The 17,470-nt window shown below is 40.5% G+C and overlaps 19 non-coding genes across 19 annotated transcripts; all 19 read right to left on the bottom strand.

The window, feature by feature from the left end:
- Window positions 1-41: 41 nt before the first annotated feature.
- On the bottom strand, window positions 42-114 carry trnav-uac (transfer RNA valine (anticodon UAC)). The gene has a single exon. It is a non-coding gene; the product is annotated as a tRNA-Val (tRNA).
- An 805-nt stretch (window positions 115-919) lies between these two features.
- Window positions 920-992, bottom strand: trnav-aac (transfer RNA valine (anticodon AAC)). The gene has a single exon. It is a non-coding gene; the product is annotated as a tRNA-Val (tRNA).
- Window positions 993-2,105: 1,113 nt separating this feature from the next.
- trnav-aac (transfer RNA valine (anticodon AAC)) lies at window positions 2,106-2,178 on the bottom strand. Its single transcript has one exon. It is a non-coding gene; the product is annotated as a tRNA-Val (tRNA).
- Window positions 2,179-2,414: 236 nt separating this feature from the next.
- On the bottom strand, window positions 2,415-2,487 carry trnav-uac (transfer RNA valine (anticodon UAC)). The gene has a single exon. It is a non-coding gene; the product is annotated as a tRNA-Val (tRNA).
- A 604-nt stretch (window positions 2,488-3,091) lies between these two features.
- trnav-cac (transfer RNA valine (anticodon CAC)) lies at window positions 3,092-3,164 on the bottom strand. The gene has a single exon. It is a non-coding gene; the product is annotated as a tRNA-Val (tRNA).
- A 126-nt stretch (window positions 3,165-3,290) lies between these two features.
- Window positions 3,291-3,363, bottom strand: trnav-aac (transfer RNA valine (anticodon AAC)). Its single transcript has one exon. It is a non-coding gene; the product is annotated as a tRNA-Val (tRNA).
- A 236-nt stretch (window positions 3,364-3,599) lies between these two features.
- On the bottom strand, window positions 3,600-3,672 carry trnav-uac (transfer RNA valine (anticodon UAC)). The gene has a single exon. It is a non-coding gene; the product is annotated as a tRNA-Val (tRNA).
- Window positions 3,673-4,283: 611 nt separating this feature from the next.
- On the bottom strand, window positions 4,284-4,356 carry trnav-aac (transfer RNA valine (anticodon AAC)). Its single transcript has one exon. It is a non-coding gene; the product is annotated as a tRNA-Val (tRNA).
- A 1,118-nt stretch (window positions 4,357-5,474) lies between these two features.
- On the bottom strand, window positions 5,475-5,547 carry trnav-aac (transfer RNA valine (anticodon AAC)). Its single transcript has one exon. It is a non-coding gene; the product is annotated as a tRNA-Val (tRNA).
- A 236-nt stretch (window positions 5,548-5,783) lies between these two features.
- trnav-uac (transfer RNA valine (anticodon UAC)) lies at window positions 5,784-5,856 on the bottom strand. Its single transcript has one exon. It is a non-coding gene; the product is annotated as a tRNA-Val (tRNA).
- An 801-nt stretch (window positions 5,857-6,657) lies between these two features.
- Window positions 6,658-6,730, bottom strand: trnav-aac (transfer RNA valine (anticodon AAC)). The gene has a single exon. It is a non-coding gene; the product is annotated as a tRNA-Val (tRNA).
- Window positions 6,731-7,643: 913 nt separating this feature from the next.
- On the bottom strand, window positions 7,644-7,716 carry trnav-uac (transfer RNA valine (anticodon UAC)). The gene has a single exon. It is a non-coding gene; the product is annotated as a tRNA-Val (tRNA).
- Window positions 7,717-7,844: 128 nt separating this feature from the next.
- Window positions 7,845-7,917, bottom strand: trnav-aac (transfer RNA valine (anticodon AAC)). Its single transcript has one exon. It is a non-coding gene; the product is annotated as a tRNA-Val (tRNA).
- A 236-nt stretch (window positions 7,918-8,153) lies between these two features.
- trnav-uac (transfer RNA valine (anticodon UAC)) lies at window positions 8,154-8,226 on the bottom strand. Its single transcript has one exon. It is a non-coding gene; the product is annotated as a tRNA-Val (tRNA).
- Window positions 8,227-14,036: 5,810 nt separating this feature from the next.
- On the bottom strand, window positions 14,037-14,109 carry trnav-aac (transfer RNA valine (anticodon AAC)). The gene has a single exon. It is a non-coding gene; the product is annotated as a tRNA-Val (tRNA).
- A 236-nt stretch (window positions 14,110-14,345) lies between these two features.
- Window positions 14,346-14,418, bottom strand: trnav-uac (transfer RNA valine (anticodon UAC)). Its single transcript has one exon. It is a non-coding gene; the product is annotated as a tRNA-Val (tRNA).
- An 800-nt stretch (window positions 14,419-15,218) lies between these two features.
- Window positions 15,219-15,291, bottom strand: trnav-aac (transfer RNA valine (anticodon AAC)). Its single transcript has one exon. It is a non-coding gene; the product is annotated as a tRNA-Val (tRNA).
- Window positions 15,292-16,215: 924 nt separating this feature from the next.
- trnav-cac (transfer RNA valine (anticodon CAC)) lies at window positions 16,216-16,288 on the bottom strand. Its single transcript has one exon. It is a non-coding gene; the product is annotated as a tRNA-Val (tRNA).
- A 131-nt stretch (window positions 16,289-16,419) lies between these two features.
- trnav-aac (transfer RNA valine (anticodon AAC)) lies at window positions 16,420-16,492 on the bottom strand. Its single transcript has one exon. It is a non-coding gene; the product is annotated as a tRNA-Val (tRNA).
- Between the last annotated feature and the right edge of the window lie 978 nt (window positions 16,493-17,470).

The raw sequence follows: 17,470 nt of genomic DNA, 5'->3' as shown, positions 1-17,470 counted from the left end.
CAGACAGCCATTTCACCACAGAAAGAAAAAAAGCCCCCACCTGTTTCCGCCCAGTTTCGAGCTGGGGACCTTTCGCGTGTAAGGCGAATGTGATAACCTCTACACTACGGAAACCTGCAGTCAAGGTTGTATCTGACCTTTTCATCGCACGCTTCTTGGAGCACGAATAAAATTACAGATTGCGTTGTGCTCTTCAGTCTGCAAATAGCTTTTTTTTGAGTGGCAAACCAAGCATTTTTCCAGTTGTTTGAAGGATTGCTCTGTGACCATTACTTTTTTGCTCTTTTTTAGGTTATTTAATTTAATTGTTTTTAACATTATACGAAATATTTTGTCTTTGAGTGCACCATCCATCTGTTCATTGAAACTGCCTGGTTTAAAGTACAGAGTCTGTCGGTGTGGCAGTTACTGCTGCCTAGTGTGGCTTAATAATTGTCTTCACACCTGTGTAAAGAAAGGCCTTCGTGACGTAGAGCTGCTGCCTAACAGAGGGCCACTCTGACAAATATCTTCGTTCGTGTTCCTCAGAAGAAAGCCACGCAGGCTTAAAATGGCACGAGTGTGGGTTAGGTTTAGGTCAAACAGTGACTGCTCTTTCATTTCTGCATCAACTACACCTTTGCTGACTATATTCATGCCTCTTGGCCGCAAAGCTTCGGTAGCGTTGAGTTCCTCCTCAAAAGAATGCCAATTGAACCATTGTGAAAAAGAGATTCAGTGTTCCCGCCCAGTTTCAAACTGGGGACCTTTTGCTTGTGAGGCGAACGTGATAACCACTACACTACGGAAGCCTACCTACCTCCATCAAACAGTCCAACATTTTTAATTGAAGGCTCTGTAAAATGTGCATAAAGGTAATGTCTTCTAAAGCCCACAGTCGGCTAAAAAGGGTTCATACTTTTCATCAAAAGGAAGCGGCTGTTTCTGCTCGGTTTCGAACCGAGGACCTTTCGCGTGTTAGGCGAACGTGATGACCACTACACTACAGAAACTCCCCACTTCCACACTAGTTCTCTTTCGCCATAATCTATACAATGATGTGCCCAAAAGCAAATAGGCAATCTGTGTAAATCCCACACACAACAGGACAGAGTTCATTCGGCGTGGCAGTCTACGCCGAGGTCCAAATAATTTCCCTTAACTTACCTCGGAATTAAGGCGTTTGCAGCTTGGACCACCTGCCTACCAGACAGCCATTTCACCACAGAAAGAAAAAAAGCCCCCACCTGTTTCCGCCCAGTTTCGAGCTGGGGACCTTTCACGTGTAAGGCGAATGTGATAACCTCTACATTATGGAAACCTGCAGTCAAGGTTGTATCTGACCTTTTCATCGCACGCTTCTTGGAGCACGAATAAAATTACAGATTGCGTTGTGCTCTTCAGTCTGCAAATAGCTTTTTTTTGAGTGGCAAACCAAGCATTTTTCCAGTTGTTTGAAGGATTGCTCTGTGACCATTACTTTTTTGCTCTTTTTTAGGTTATTTAATTTAATTGTTTTTAACATTATACGAAATATTTTGTCTTTGAGTGTACCATCCATCTGTTCATTGAAACTGCCTGGTTTAAAGTACAGAGTCTGTCGGTGTGGCAGTTACTGCTGCCTAGTGTGGCTTAATAATTGTCTTCACACCTGTGTAAAGAAAGGCCTTCGTGACGTAGAGCTGCTGCCTAACAGAGGGCCACTCTGACAAATATCTTCGTTCGTGTTCCTCAGAAGAAAGCCACGCAGGCTTAAAATGGCACGAGTGTGGGTTAGGTTTGGGTCAAACAGTGACTGCTCTTTCATTTCTGCATCAACTACACCTTTGCTGACTATATTCATGCCTCTTGGCCGCAAAGCTTCGGTAGCGTTGAGTTCCTCCTCAAAAGAATGCCAATTGAACCATTGTGAAAAAGAGATTCACTTTTACCGCCCAGTTTCAAACTGGGGACCTTTTGCTTGTGAGGCGAACGTGATAACCACTACACTACGGAAGCCTACCTACCTCCCTCAAACAGTCCAACATTTTTAATTGAAGGCTCTGTAAAATGTGCATAAAGGTAATGTCTTCTAAAGCCCACAATCGGCTAAAAAGGGTTCATACTTTTCATTAAAAGGAAGCAGCTGTTTCTGCTCGGTTTCGAACCGAGGACCTTTCGCGTGTTAGGCGAACGTGATGACCACTACACTACAGAAACTCCCGACTTCCACACTAGTTCTCTTTCGCCATAATCTATACAATGATGTGCCCAAAAGCAAATAGGCAATCTGTGTAAATCCCACACACAACAGGACAGAGTTCATTCGGCGTGGCAGTCTACGCCGAGTTTCCAAATAATTTCCCTTAACTTACCTCGGAATTAAGGCGTTTGCAGCTTGGACCACCTGCCTACCAGACAGCCATTTCACCACAGAAAGAAAAAAAGCCCCCACCTGTTTCCGCCCAGTTTCGAGCTGGGGACCTTTCGCGTGTAAGGCGAATGTGATAACCTCTACACTACGGAAACCTGCAGTCAAGGTTGTATCTGACCTTTTCATCGCACGCTTCTTGGAGCACGAATAAAATTACAGATTGCGTTGTGCTCTTCAGTCTGCAAATAGCTTTTTTTTGAGTGGCAAACCAAGCATTTTTCCAGTTGTTTGAAGGATTGCTCTGTGACCATTACTTTTTTGCTCTTTTTTAGGTTATTTAATTTAATTGTTTTTAACATTATACGAAATATTTTGTCTTTGAGTGCACCATCCATCTGTTCATTGAAACTGCCTGGTTTAAAGTACAGAGTCTGTCGGTGTGGCAGTTACTGCTGCCTAGTGTGGCTTAATAATTGTCTTCACACCTGTGTAAAGAAAGGCCTTCGTGACGTAGAGCTGCTGCCTAACAGAGGGCCACTCTGACAAATATCTTCGTTCGTGTTCCTCAGAAGAAAGCCACGCAGGCTTGAAATGGCACAAGTGTGGGTTAGGTTTAGGTCAAACAGTGACTGCTCTTTCATTTCTGCATCAACTACACCTTTGCTGACTATATTCATGCCTCTTGGCCGCAAAGCTTCGGTAGCATTGAGTTCCTCCTCAACAGAATGCCAATTGAACCATTGTGAAAAAGAGATTCACTGTTCCCGCCCAGTTTCGAACTGGGGACCTTTCGCGTGTGAGGCGAACGTGATAACCACTACACTACGGAAACCTACCTACCTCTAAAACAGTCCAACATTTTTAATTGAAGTCTCTGTAAAATGTGCATAAAGGTAATGTCTTCTAAAGCCCACAGTTGGCTAAAAAGGGTTCATACTTTTCATCAAAAGGTAGCAGCTGTTTCTGCTCGGTTTCGAACCGAGGACCTTTCGCGTGTTAGGCGAACGTGATGACCACTACACTACAGAAACTCCCCACTTCCACACTAGTTCTCTTTCGCCATAATCTATACAATGATGTGCCCAAAAGCAAATAGGCAATCTGTGTAAATCCCACACACAACAGGACAGAGTTCATTCGGCGTGGCAGTCTACACCGAGTTTCCAAATAATTTCCCTTAACTTACCTCGGAATTAAGGCGTTTGCAGCTTGGACCACCTGCCTACCAGACAGCCATTTCACCACAGAAAGAAAAAAAGCCCCCACCTGTTTCCGCCCAGTTTCGAGCTGGGGACCTTTCACGTGTAAGGCGAATGTGATAACCTCTACACTACGGAAACCTGCAGTCAAGGTTGTATCTGACCTTTTCATCGCACGCTTCTTGGAGCACGAATAAAATTACAGATTGCGTTGTGCTCTTCAGTCTGCAAATAGCTTTTTTTTGAGTGGCAAACCAAGCATTTTTCCAGTTGTTTGAAGGATTGCTCTGTGACCATTACTTTTTTAGGTTATTTAATTTAATTGTTTTTAACATTATACGAAATATTTTGTCTTTGAGTGCACCATCCATCTGTTCATTGAAACTGCCTGGTTTAAAGTACAGAGTCTGTCGGTGTGGCAGTTACTGCTGCCTAGTGTGGCTTAATAATTGTCTTCACACCTGTGTAAAGAAAGGCCTTCGTGACGTAGAGCTGCTGCCTAACAGAGGGCCACTCTGACAAATATCTTCGTTCGTGTTCCTCAGAAGAAAGCCACGCAGGCTTAAAATGGCACGAGTGTGGGTTAGGTTTAGGTCAAACAGTGACTGCTCTTTCATTTCTGCATCAACTACACCTTTGCTGACTATATTCATGCCTCTTGGCCGCAAAGCTTCGGTAGCGTTGAGTTCCTCCTCAAAAGAATGCCAATTGAACCATTGTGAAAAAGAGATTCACTGTTCCCGCCCAGTTTCTGTTTCTGCTCGGTTTCGAACCAAGGAACTTTCGCGTGTTAGGCAAACGTGATGACCACTACACTACAGAAACTCCCCACTTCCACACTAGTTCTCTTTCGCCATAATCTATACAATGATGTGCCCAAACGCAAATAGGCAATCTGTGTAAATCCCACACACAACAGGACAGAGTTCATTCGGCGTGGCAGTCTACACCGAGTTTCCAAATAATTTCCCTTAACTTACCTCGGAATTAAGGCGTTTGCAGCTTGGACCACCTGCCTACCAGACAGCCATTTCACCACAGAAAGAACAAAAGCCCCCACCTGTTTCCGCCCAGTTTCGAGCTGGGGACCTTTCGCGTGTAAGGCGAATGTAATAACCTCTACACTACTGAAACCTGCAGTCAAGGTTGGATCTGACCTTTTCATCGCACGCTTCTTGGAGCACGAATAAAATTACAGATTGCGTTGTGCTCTTCAGTCTGCAAATAGCTTTTTTTTGAGTGGCAAACCAAGCATTTTTCCAGTTGTTTGAAGGATTGCTCTGTGACCATTACTCTTTTGCTCTTTTTTAGTTTATTTAATTTAATTGTTTTTAACATTATACGAAATATTTTGTCTTTGAGTGCACCATCCATCTGTTCATTGAAACTGCCTGGTTTAAAGTACAGAGTCTGTCGGTGTGGCAGTTACTGCTGCCCAGTGTGGCTTAATAATTGTCTTCACACCTGTGTAAAGAAAGGCCTTCGTGACGTAGAGCTGCTGCCTAACAGAGGGCCACTCTGACAAATATCTTCTTTCGTGTTCCTCAGAAGAAAGCCACGCAGGCTTGAAATGGCACGAGTGTGGGTTAGGTTTAGGTCAAACAGTGACTGCTCTTTCATTTCTGCATCAACTACACCTTTGCTGACTATATTCATGCCTCTTGGCCGCAAAGCTTCGGTAGCATTGAGTTCCTCCTCAAAAGAATGCCAATTGAACCATTGTGAAAAAGAGATTCACTGTTCCCGCCCAGTTTCAAACTGGGGACCTTTTGCTTGTGAGGCGAACGTGATAACCACTACACTACGGAAGCCTGCCTACCTACCTCCCTCAAACAGTCCAACATTTTTAATTGAAGGCTCTGTAAAATATGCATAAAGGTAATGTCTTCTAAAGCCCTGAGTCGGCTAAAAAGGGTTCATACTTTTCATCAAAAGGAAGCAGCTGTTTCTGCTCGGTTTCGAACCAAGGAACTTTCGCGTGTTAGGCAAACGTGATGACCACTACACTACAGAAACTCCCCACTTCCACACTAGTTCTCTTTCGCGATAATCTATACAATGATGTGCCCAAACGCAAATAGGCAATCTGCGTAAATCCCACACACAACAGGACAGAGTTCATTCGGCTTGGCAGTCTACGCCGAGTTTCCAAGTAATTTCCCTTAACTTACCTCGGAATTAAGGCGTTTGCAGCTTGGACCACCTGCCTACCAGACAGCCATTTCACCACAGAAAGAAAAAAAGCCCCCACCTGTTTCCGCCCAGTTTCGAGCTGGGGACCTTTCACGTGTAAGGCGAATGTGATAACCTCTACACTACGGAAACCTGCAGTCAAGGCTGGATCTGACCTTTTCATCGCACGCTTCTTGGAGCACGAATAAAATTACAGATTGCATTGTGCTCTTCAGTCTGCAAATAACTTTTTTTTGAGTGGCAAACCAAGCATTTTTCCAGTTGTCTGAAGGATTGCTCTGTGACCATTACTTTTTTGCTCTTTTTTAGGTTATTTAATTTAATTGTTTTTAACGTTATACGAAATATTTTGTCTTTGAGTGCACCATCCATCTGTTCATTGAAACTGCCTGGTTTAAAGTACAGAGTCTGTCGGTGTGGCAGTTACTGCTGCCTAGTGTGGCTTAATAATTGTCTTCACACCTTTGTAAAGAAAGGCCTTCGTGACGTAGAGCTGCTGCCTAACAGAGGGCCACTCTGACAAATATCTTCTTTCGTGTTCCTCAGAAGAAAGCCACGCAGGCTTGAAATGGCACGGTTGTGGGTTAGGTTTAGGTCAAACAGTGACTGCTCTTGCATTTCTGCATCAACTACACCTTTGCTGACTATATTCATGCCTCTTGGCCGCAAAGCTTCGGTAGCGTTGAGTTCCTCCTCAACAGAATGCCAATTGAACCATTGTGAAAAAGAGATTCACTGTTCCCACCCAGTTTCGAACTGGAGACCTTTCGCGTGTGAGGCAAACGTGATAGCCACTATACTACGGAAACCTACCTCCCTCAAACAGTCCAACATTATTAATTGAAGGCTCTGTAAAATGTGCATAAAGGTAATGTCTTCTAAAGCCCACAGTCGGCTAAAATGGGTTCATACTTTTCATCAAAAAGAAGCAGCTGCTTCTGCTCGGTTTCGAACCGAGGACCTTTCGCGTGTTAAGCAAACGTGATGACCACTACACTACAGAAACTCCCCACTACTACACTAGTTCTTTTTCGCCATAATCTATACAATGATGTGCCCAAACGCAAATAGGCAATCTGCGTAAATCCCACACACAACAGGACAGAGTTCATTCGGCGTGGCAGTCTACGCCGAGTTTCCAAATAATTTCCCTTAACTTACCTCGGAATTAAGGCGTTTGCAGCTTGGACCACCTGCCTACCAGACAGCCATTTCACCACAGAAAGAACAAAAGCCCCCACCTGTTTCCGCCCAGTTTCGAGCTGGGGACCTTTCGCGTGTAAGACGAATGTGATAACCTCTACACTACGGAAAACTGCAGTCAAGGTTGGATCTGACCTTTTCATCGCACGCTTCTTGGAGCACGAATAAAATTACAGATTGCGTTGTGCTCTTCAGTCTGCAAATAGCTTTTTTTTGAGTGGCAAACCAAGCATTTTTCCAGTTGTCTGAAGGATTGCTCTGTGACCATTACTTTTTTGCTCTTTTTTAGGTTATTTAATTTAATTGTTTTTAACGTTATACGAAATATTTTGTCTTTGAGTGCACCATCCATCTGTTCATTGAAACTGCCTGGTTTAAAGTACAGAGTCTGTCGGTGTGGCTGTTACTGCTGCCTAGTGTGGCTTAATAATTGTCTTCACACCTGTGTAAAGAAAGGCCTTCGTGACGTAGAGCTGCTGCCTAACAGAGGGCCACTCTGACAAATATCTTCTTTCGTGTTCCTCAGAAGAAAGCCACGCAGGCTTGAAATGGCACGAGTGTGGGTAAGGTTTAGGTCAAACAGTGACTGCTCTTTCATTTCTGCATCAACTACACCTTTGCTGAATATAGTCATGCCTCTTGGCCGCAAAGCTTCGGTAGCGTTGAGTTCCTCCTCAACAGAATGCCAATTGAACCGTTGTGAAAAACAGATTCTCTGTTCCCGCCCAGTTTCGAACTGGGGACCTTTCGCGTGTAAGGCGAACGTGATAACCACTACACTACGGAAACCTACCCACCTCCCTCAAACAGTCCAACATTTTTAATTGAAGGCTCTGTAAAATGTGCATAAAGGTAATGTCTTCTAAAGCCCACAGTCGGCTAAAAAGGGTTCATACTTTTCATCAAAAGGAAGCAGCTGTTTCTGCTCGGTTTCGAACCGAGGACCTTTCGCGTGTTAGGCGAACGTGATGACCACTACACTACAGAAACTCCCCACTTCCACACTAGTTCTCTTTCGCCATAATCTATACAATGATGTGCCCAAACGCAAATAGGCAATCTGCATAAATCCCACACACAACAGGACAGAGTTCATTCGGCGTGGCAGTCTACACCGAGTTTCCAAATAATTTCCCTTAACTTACCTCAGAATTAAGGCGTTTGCAGCTTGGACCACCTGCCTACCAGACAGCCATTTCACCACAGAAAGAACAAAAGCCCCCACCTGTTTCCGCCCAGTTTCGAGCTGGGGACCTTTCACGTGTAAGGCGAATGTGATAACCTCTACACTACGGAAACCTGCAGTCAAGGCTGGATCTGACCTTTTCATCGCACGCTTCTTGGAGCACGAATAAAATTACAGATTGCGTTGTGCTCTTCAGTCTGCAAATAGCTTTTTTTTGAGTGGCAAACCAAGCATTTTTCCAGTTGTCTGAAGGATTGCTCTGTGACCATTACTTTTTTGCTCTTTTTTAGATTATTTAATTTAATTGTTTTTAACGTTATACGAAATATTTTGTCTTTGAGTGCACCATCCATCTGTTCATTGAAACTGCCTGGTTTAAAGTACAGAGTCTGTCGGTGTGGCAGTTACTGCTGCCTAGTGTGGCTTAATAATTGTCTTCACACCTTTGTAAAGAAAGGCCTTCGTGACGTAGAGCTGCTGCCTAACAGAGGGCCACTCTGACAAATATCTTCTTTCGTGTTCCTCAGAAGAAAGCCACGCAGGCTTGAAATGGCACGATTGTGGGTTAGGTTTAGGTCAAACAGTGACTGCTCTTGCATTTCTGCATCAACTACACCTTTGCTGAATATAGTCATGCCTCTTGGCCGCAAAGCTTCGGTAGCGTTGAGTTCCTCCTCAACAGAATGCCAATTGAACCGTTGTGAAAAAGAGATTCACTGTTCCCGCCCAGTTTCGAACTGGGGACCTTTCGCGCGGGAGCCGAAAATAGTTAAGCTTAACTTCTCTTAACTTTTCCCATTCATTCTCTATGGTAGTGCTTAACACTACGGATGCAATATATTTGTGGCCACACGTAGATTTCCTGGCGCTGTTTCGCTTCTTCCGTGGCGGGGAATTCAAACAGCAGATACTCATCTGTCAATCATTCGCTCTGAAGGAGAGGAGACGCGTTTTACGATCGGAGATTTCTTCACGAAATTGTTTTGTTTGAACAACATACGCTGCCAAACTCCCAACAAGCAGGTAAAGTGAATTATGTGTTTCTTTTAAAAAAACTAAACCAAAAAAAAAACTTACAATTAATTACTTATTATATTATCATATAATCATACTTATGTGATTAATTATAGCAACTGTTTTGAATGTTATGTGATTTTCAAGACTTTAGTGCAAATATATAAATATATATATATATATATATATAATTGTCAACATGTACTGTGTGGTACAATTTCAAAATAACTATTTCCTATATATATATATATATATATATATATATATATATATATATATAAATTGTCAACATTTACTGTGTGGTACAACTTAAAATAACTATTTCCTATGTTAAATTAACTTTATTCCTGTGATGCAAAGCTGAATTCTTCAGCATCATTTATACTCTTCAGTGTGTCATATGATCCAGAAATCATTATTTATATGATTATTTGCTCACAAAACATTTCTTATTGTAATCAATGTTGATATTATCATTGTCACTACAATGATGAAAGCACATTATTTTCGGAAGGTTGACGTGATGCTGAAGACTGGAGTAATAATTCAGAAAATTCAGCTTTTCATAACAGGAATAAATTACAATGATTAGAAAATATATTCAAATATAAAAAAAATAAAAAAAAAATTGTAAAAATAAAGACACACACACACACACACACACACACACACACACACACACACACACACACACACACATACATACATATATATATATATATAATGAATTATAAAATACATTTGATATATTTAATTTGAATCTATATTTCAGGAATGTTAAGATGATGCATGCTGTGTCAAGACCCATCCACCCGTCTCACTCCACCATAACATCACACCAGACACTGAAGGGAAGGGTTTCTTCCGGATGCAGGTAAATAAATAATTCATACAGGCACTTATGTGTGTAAACTGTCTGTCTCATATGTGCACACAACACCAAGACATTATATTTTAATAAAGTAATGCTGTTAATCTTCTGTAGAACACCACACCATCTGCCATAACTGCGTCCCTCGTTCAGCTCACACTGGACCCCTCAGAACGGCTGGTCTTCGTGTTGGACCATAGATGGACAGATCTGTTGAGAACTGCCTCTCTTGAACATCTCTTGGCAACGCAACATAGGAGCAAGGATCTTCTTAAACAGGTCGAAGGCTTGTTTTATTTTCTGTGTCTTCCACAAATTGTATTATTATTAATATTATTGTAGCTGTTGTTGTTTAGTCTACAATTTTAAATTATTTAATTGATTTCCATTTGTTAAATAAAACATCAGAAGTATTGGCCTTGTTTACACTGTACTTTAGTGTGTTAATTAATTGTATTGACTTGCTTTATTTTATCTTGCTCAGTTTTGTAAACACTAAATGTTAGTAACGGCTATTATTAAACTCCGTAAATAAATATTTTATTTAAAATACTCTTACCAGTCAAATGTTTTTCAGCAGTAAGATTTTTAATGTTTTTTGAGAATTTCTTCTGCTCACCAAGCCTGCCTTTATTTTATCCAAAGTACAGCAAAAACTGTAGCATTTTAAATATTCTTACTATTTTAAATCAGCTGCTTTCTATTTCAATTCAATTCAATTCAAGTTTATTTGTATAGCGCTTTTTACAATACAAATTGTTACAAAGCAACTTTACAGAAAATTATGTTTCTACAATATTTAGTAGTAGCTTATAAGTGGTGACTGTCAGTTTGTGCACGTATGACAGGATTTGTAGAAAAATTCATACAAGACGTAGTCAGCCAGACGATGAACATTATTAATTTTATTAATAATTAATAATTATTATATGATGCAGTCACACATGTAGCAATATTTGTTAGTTCTGTTGTTGATTCAGGGTCAGCATCATCTGAGGTCCTCTGAGGGTCAGCATCATCTCTTCTCAGGTGTTCTGGATCCAGACTGGAGCTTGTGTAAATCCTAGTTACCACGGGATGTAAATCCAGCAGAAACAGAGACACATATAGAGACATCATTAGCATAGCTGCTGTTCCAACAGAGTAAAATTAATTAGTTTAACCCAAGCTAAAGAATAAGAATGCACATTTGATCAGATACAACTACACTCACAATTTAAGAGATACATTATTCGAATGCTTGGCGAAAGAGATGTGTTTTTAATCTAGATTTAAACAGAGAGAGTGTGTCTGAACCCCGAACATTATCAGGAAGGCTATATATTTGAATATATACTGTAATTTATTTCTGTGATGCTCCGCTGTATTTTCAGCATCATTCATCCAGTCTTCAGTGTCACACGATCTTCAGAAATCAGAATAATATGATGATTTACTGCTCAAGAAAAAATTATTATTATTATTATTACTGTTGTTGTTATGTTATGATGAAAACAGCCGAGTACAATCTTTTCAGTTTCTTACATGAATAGAAAGTTCAGAAGAACAGCATTTATCTGAGATATATATATATATATATATATATATATATATATATATATATATATATATATATATATATATATATATATTTTTTTTTACATTTTCATCATCAACATTTTTCATCTTTATCATCACTTTTAATCAATTTAAATCATCCTTGCTAAAAAAAAGGCATTAATTTCTGTCATTTCTTTCCCCCCAAAAGAATGGTACAATCTATATTGTTAAGAAAGCTTTTTATTTCAAATAAATGCAGATCTTTGGATCTTTCTATTTAAAGAATCCCTGGGGGGTTTAAAATATTGATAATAATAATAATAATAATATTTTTTCTTGATCAGTAAATCATTATTCTGATTTCTGAAGATCATGTGACACTGAAGACTGGAGAAATGATGCTGAAAATACAGCGGAGCATCACAGAAATAAAATACATTTTACTATATGTTCAAATAGAAAGCAGTTATTTTAACTAGTAAAAATATTTCAACAATATTATTGCTTTTACTGTATTTTGGACCAAATAAAGGCAGGCTTGGTGAGAATTAAAAATCTTACTGTTCAAAAACATTTAAGTGGTAGTGTAATATATTTTTTTTCTGTGTTCTCCACAACTTTAGATTTTATTATTGTTGTTGTTGTTGAATCTATACATTTAAATATTTTCATGTATTTCAATTTGTTAATTAAAATACTATAAGTATGTGGCCTTGTTTGAACTGTATTGAACTGTGTGTTAAGTTTTATTGATTAAAAAATGTATACATTTTGTTGATTTTCTTTTAAATTGATATTACATTTTATTTACTTGCTCAGATATGTAAACACTGAATGTTAATAACTGTTACCATTAAACATACATAATTATTTAATATAAAACATATTTGTATTGTTTTTTCTGTTCTCCACATCTTTATTTTTATTATATCTGTTGCTGTTGTTTAATAACCTATGATTATTTTATGTATATTTATTTAATTATTATATATTTTTGTTATTTTTTCTTTTAATTTTTATAAGTATATTACTTTACTATAAATAAAATGAAAAACTTACTTTTTTGTGAGTTTTAGTTATATTTCATATATATGGGTTTTCTGTACAGTTATACACATATAAATAGACGTATCTTTATAAATAAAGGCCTGAAACATTATCAAAGTGTTCTTTTTAATTATTCACATTTTTCTATATTAAAAATAACTATTCCCTATTATAATGTATATGTTTCTTAAGATCTTTGCACATTTTGTACACCATACAAAAGAACAATTATTACAAGATTTATTTTTATCTTTGTTCACAAAAATCATCTATTATATGTTAATCGTACTTAAAGTGTATCTAGATGAAAAAACGAATACAAACTCATTTTATGGTATTTGTGGCCGAGACGGGATTCGAACCTCTAATTCTGTGTATTTTTTTCGTCCCGCCTCCCTGGAATTTCCTTCGTTGCTATTGGCTAGTTAGCGCTCTACACCTATCCGCGACTGGCCTTCGCGTGTGAGGCGAACGTGATAACCACTACACTACGGAAACCTACCTACCTACCTCTAAAACAGTCCAACATTTTTAATTGAAGTCTCTGTAAAATGTGCATAAAGGTAATGTCTTCTAAAGCCCATTTTTCCAGTTGTCTGAAGGATTGCTCTGTGACCATTACTTTTTTGCTCTTTTTTAGGTTATTTAATTTAATTGTTTTTAACATTATACGAAATATTTTGTCTTTGAGTGCACCATCCATCTGTTCATTGAAACTGCCTGGTTTAAAGTACAGAGTCTGTCGGTGTGGCAGTTACTGCTGCCTAGTGTGGCTTAATAATTGTCTTCACACCTGTGTAAAGAAAGGCCTTCGTGACGTAGAGCTGCTGCCTAACAGAGGGCCACTCTGACAAATATCTTCTTTCGTGTTCCTCAGAAGAAAGCCACGCAGGCTTGAAATGGCACGAGTGTGGGTTAGGTTTAGGTCAAACAGTGACTGGTCTTTCATTTCTGCATCAACTACACCTTTGCTGACTATATTCATGCCTCTTGGCCGCAAAGCTTCGTTAGCGTTGAGTTCTTCCTCAACAGAATGCCAATTGAACCATTGTGAAAAAGAGATTCACTGTTCCCGCCCAGTTTCGAACTGGGGACCTTTCGCCTGTGCGGCGAACGTGATAACCACTACACTACAGAAACCTACCTCCCTCAAACAGTCCAACATTTTTAATTGAAGGCTCTGTAAAATGTGCATAAAGGTAATGTCTTCTAAAGCCCACAGTCGGCTAAAAAGGGTTCATACTTTTCATCAAAAGGAAGCAGCTGTTTCTCGAACTGGGGACGTTTCGCGTGTGAGGCGAACGTGATAACCACTACACTACGGAAACCTACCTCCCTCAAACAGTCCAACATTTTTAATTGAAGGCTCTGTAAAATGTGCATAAAGGTAATGTCTTCTAAAGCCCACAGTCGGCTAAAAAGGGTTCATACTTTTCATCAAAAGGAAGCAGCTGTTTCTGCTCGGTTTCTAACCGAGGACCTTTCGCGTGTTAGGCGAACGTGATGATCACTACACTACAGAAACTCCCTACTTCCACACTAGTTCTCTTTCGCCATAATCTATACAATGATGTGCCCAAACGCAAATAGGCAATCTGCGTAAATCCCACACACAACAGGACAGAGTTCATTCAGCGTGGCAGTCTACGCCGAGTTTCCAAATAATTTCCTTTAACTTACCTCGGAATTAAGGCGTTTGCAGCTTGGACCACCTGCCTACCAGACAGCCATTTCACCACAGAAAGAACAAAAGCCCCCACCTGTTTCCGCCCAGTTTTGAGCTGGGGACCTTTCGCGTGTAAGGCGAATGTGATAACCTCTACACTACGGAAACCTGCAGTCAAGGTTGGATCTGACTTTTTCATCGCACGCTTCTTGGAGCACGAATAAAATTACAGATTGCGTTGTGCTCTTCAGTCTGCAAATAGTTTTTTTTGAGTGGCAAACCAAGCATTTTTCCAGTTGTCTGAAGGATTGCTATGTGACCATTACTTTTTTGCTCTTTTTTAGGTTATTTAATTTAATTGTTTTTAACGTTATACGAAATATTTTGTCTTTGAGTGCACCATCCATCTGTTCATTGAAACTGCCTGGTTTAAAGTACAGAGTCTGTCGGTGTGGCAGTTACTGCTGCCTAGTGTGGCTTAATAATTGTCTTCACACCTGTGTAAAGAAAGGCCTTCGTGACGTAGAGCTGCTGCCTAACAGAGGGCCACTCTGACAAATATCTTCTTTCGTGTTCCTCAGAAGAAAGCCACGCAGGCTTGAAATGGCACAAGTGTGGGTTAGGTTTAGGTCAAACAGTGACTGCTCTTTCATTTCTGCATCAACTACACCTTTGCTGACTATATTCATGCCTCTTGGCCGCAAAGCTTCGGTAGCATTGGGTTCCTCCTCAACAGAATGCCAATTGAACCATTGTGAAAACAAGATTCACTGTTCCCGACCTGTTTCGAACTGGGGACCTTTCGCGTGTGAGGCGAACGTGGTAACCACTACACTACGGAAACCTACCTCCCTCAAACAGTCCAACATTTTTAATTGAAGGCTCTGTACAATGTGCATAAAGGTAATGTCTTCTAAAGCCCACAGTCGGCTAAAAAGGGTTCATACTTTTCATCAAAAGGAAGCAGCTGTTTCTGCTCGGTTTCGAACCGAGGATCTTTCGCGTGTTAGGCGAACGTGATGACCACTACACTACAGAAACTCACCACTTCCACACTAGTTCTCTTTCGCCATAATCTATACAATGATGTGCCCAAACGCAAATAGGCAATCTGCGTAAATCCCACACACAACAGGACAGAGTTCATTCGGCGTGGCAGTCTATGCCGAGTTTCCAAATAATTTCCCTTAACTTACCTCTGAATTAAGGCGTTTGCAGCTTGGACCACCTGCCTACCAGACAGCCATTTCACCACAGAAAGAACAAAAGCCCCCACCTGTTTCCGCCCAGTTTCAAGCTGGGGACCTTTCGCGTGTAAGGCGAATGTGATAACCTCTACACTATGGAAACCTGCAGTCAAGGTTGGATCTGACCTTTTCATCGCACGCTTCTTGGAGCATGAATAAAATTACAGATTGCGTTGTGCTCTTCAGTCTGCAAATAGCTTTTTTTTTGAGTGGCAAACCAAGCATTTTTCCAGTTGTCTGAAGGATTGCTCTGTGACCATTACTTTTTTGCTCTTTATTAAGTTATTTAATTTAATTGTTTTTAACGTTATACAAAATATTTTGTCTTTGAGTGCACCATCCATCTGTTCATTGAAACTGCCTGGTTTAAAGTACAGAGTCTGTCGGTGTGGCAGTTACTGCTGCCTAGTGTGGCTTAATAATTGTCTTTACACCTGTGTAAAGACAGGCCTTCGTGACGTAGAGCTGCTGCCTAACAGAGGGCCACTCTGACAAATATCTTCTTTCGTGTTCCTCAGAAGAAAGCCACGCAGGCTTGAAATGGCACGAGTGTGGGTTAGGTTTAGGTCAAACAGTGACTGCTCTTTCATTTCTGCATCAACTACACATTTGCTGACTATATTCATGCCTCTTGGCATGAAAAAAGCCGAAAGCTTGGGTAGCATTGAGTTCCTCCTCAACAGAATGCCAATTGAACCATTGTGAAAAAGAGATTCACTGTTCCCACCCAGTTTCAAACTGGGGACCTTTCGCGTGTGAGGCGAACGTGATAACCACTACACTACGGAAACCTACCTACCTACCTCTCCAAACAGTCCAACATTTTTAATTGAAGGCTCTGTAAAATGTGCATAAAGGTAATGTCTTCTAAAGCCCACAGTCGGCTAAAAAGGGTTCATACTTTTCATCAAAAGGAAGCAGCTGTTTCTGCTCGGTTTCGAACCGAGGACCTTTCACGTGTTAGGCGAACGTGATGACCACTACACTACAGAAACTCCCCACTTCCACACTAGTTCTCTTTCGCCATAATCTATACAATGATGTGCCCAAACGCAAATAGGCAATCTGCGTAAATCCCACACACAACAGGACAGAGTTCATTCGGCGTGGCAGTCTATGCTGAGTTTCCAAATAATTTCCCTTAACTTACCTCGGAATTAAGGCGTTTGCAGCTTGGACCACCTGCCTACCAGACAGCCATTTCACCACAGAAAGAACAAAAGCCCCCACCTGTTTCCGCCCAGTTTTGAGCTGGGGACCTTTCGCGTTTAAGGCGAATGTGATAACATCTAAACTACGGAAACCTGCAGTCAAGGTTGGATCTGACCTTTTCATCGCACGCTTCTTGGAGCACGAATAAAATTACAGATTTCGTTGTGCTCTTCAGTCTGCAAATAGCTTTTTTTTTGAGTGGCAAACCAAGCATTTTTCCAGTTGTCTGAAGGATTGCTCTGTGACCATTACTTTTTTGCTCTTTTTTGTGTTATTTAATTTAATTGTTTTTAACGTTATACGAAATATTTTGTCTTTGAGTGCACCATCCATCTGTTCATTGAAACTGCCTGGTTTAAAGTACAGAGTCTATCGGTGTGGCAGTTACTGCTGCCTAGTGTGGCTTAATAGTTGTCTTTACACCTGTGTAAAGACAGGCCTTCGTGACGTAGAGCTGCTGCCTAACAGAGGGCCACTCTGACAAATATCTTCTTTCGTGTTCCTCAGATGAAATCCACGCAGGCTTGAAATGGCACGAGTGTGGGTTAGGTTTAGGTCAAACAGTGACTGCTCTTTCATTTCTGCATCAACTACACCTTTGCTGACTATATTCATGCCTCTTGGCCGCAAAGCTTCGGTAGCGTTGAGTTCCTCCTCAACAGAATGCCAATTGAACCATTGTGAAAAAGAGATTCACTGCTCCCGCCCAGTTTCGAACTGGAGACCTTTCGCGTGTGAGGCAAACATGATAACCACTACAC

The sequence above is a fragment of the Carassius carassius genome, chromosome 22, assembly GCF_963082965.1.
Source record: "Carassius carassius chromosome 22, fCarCar2.1, whole genome shotgun sequence".
Classification (NCBI taxonomy): Eukaryota; Metazoa; Chordata; class Actinopteri; order Cypriniformes; family Cyprinidae; genus Carassius; species Carassius carassius.
This window is presented reverse-complemented; position numbering and strand designations above follow the sequence as displayed.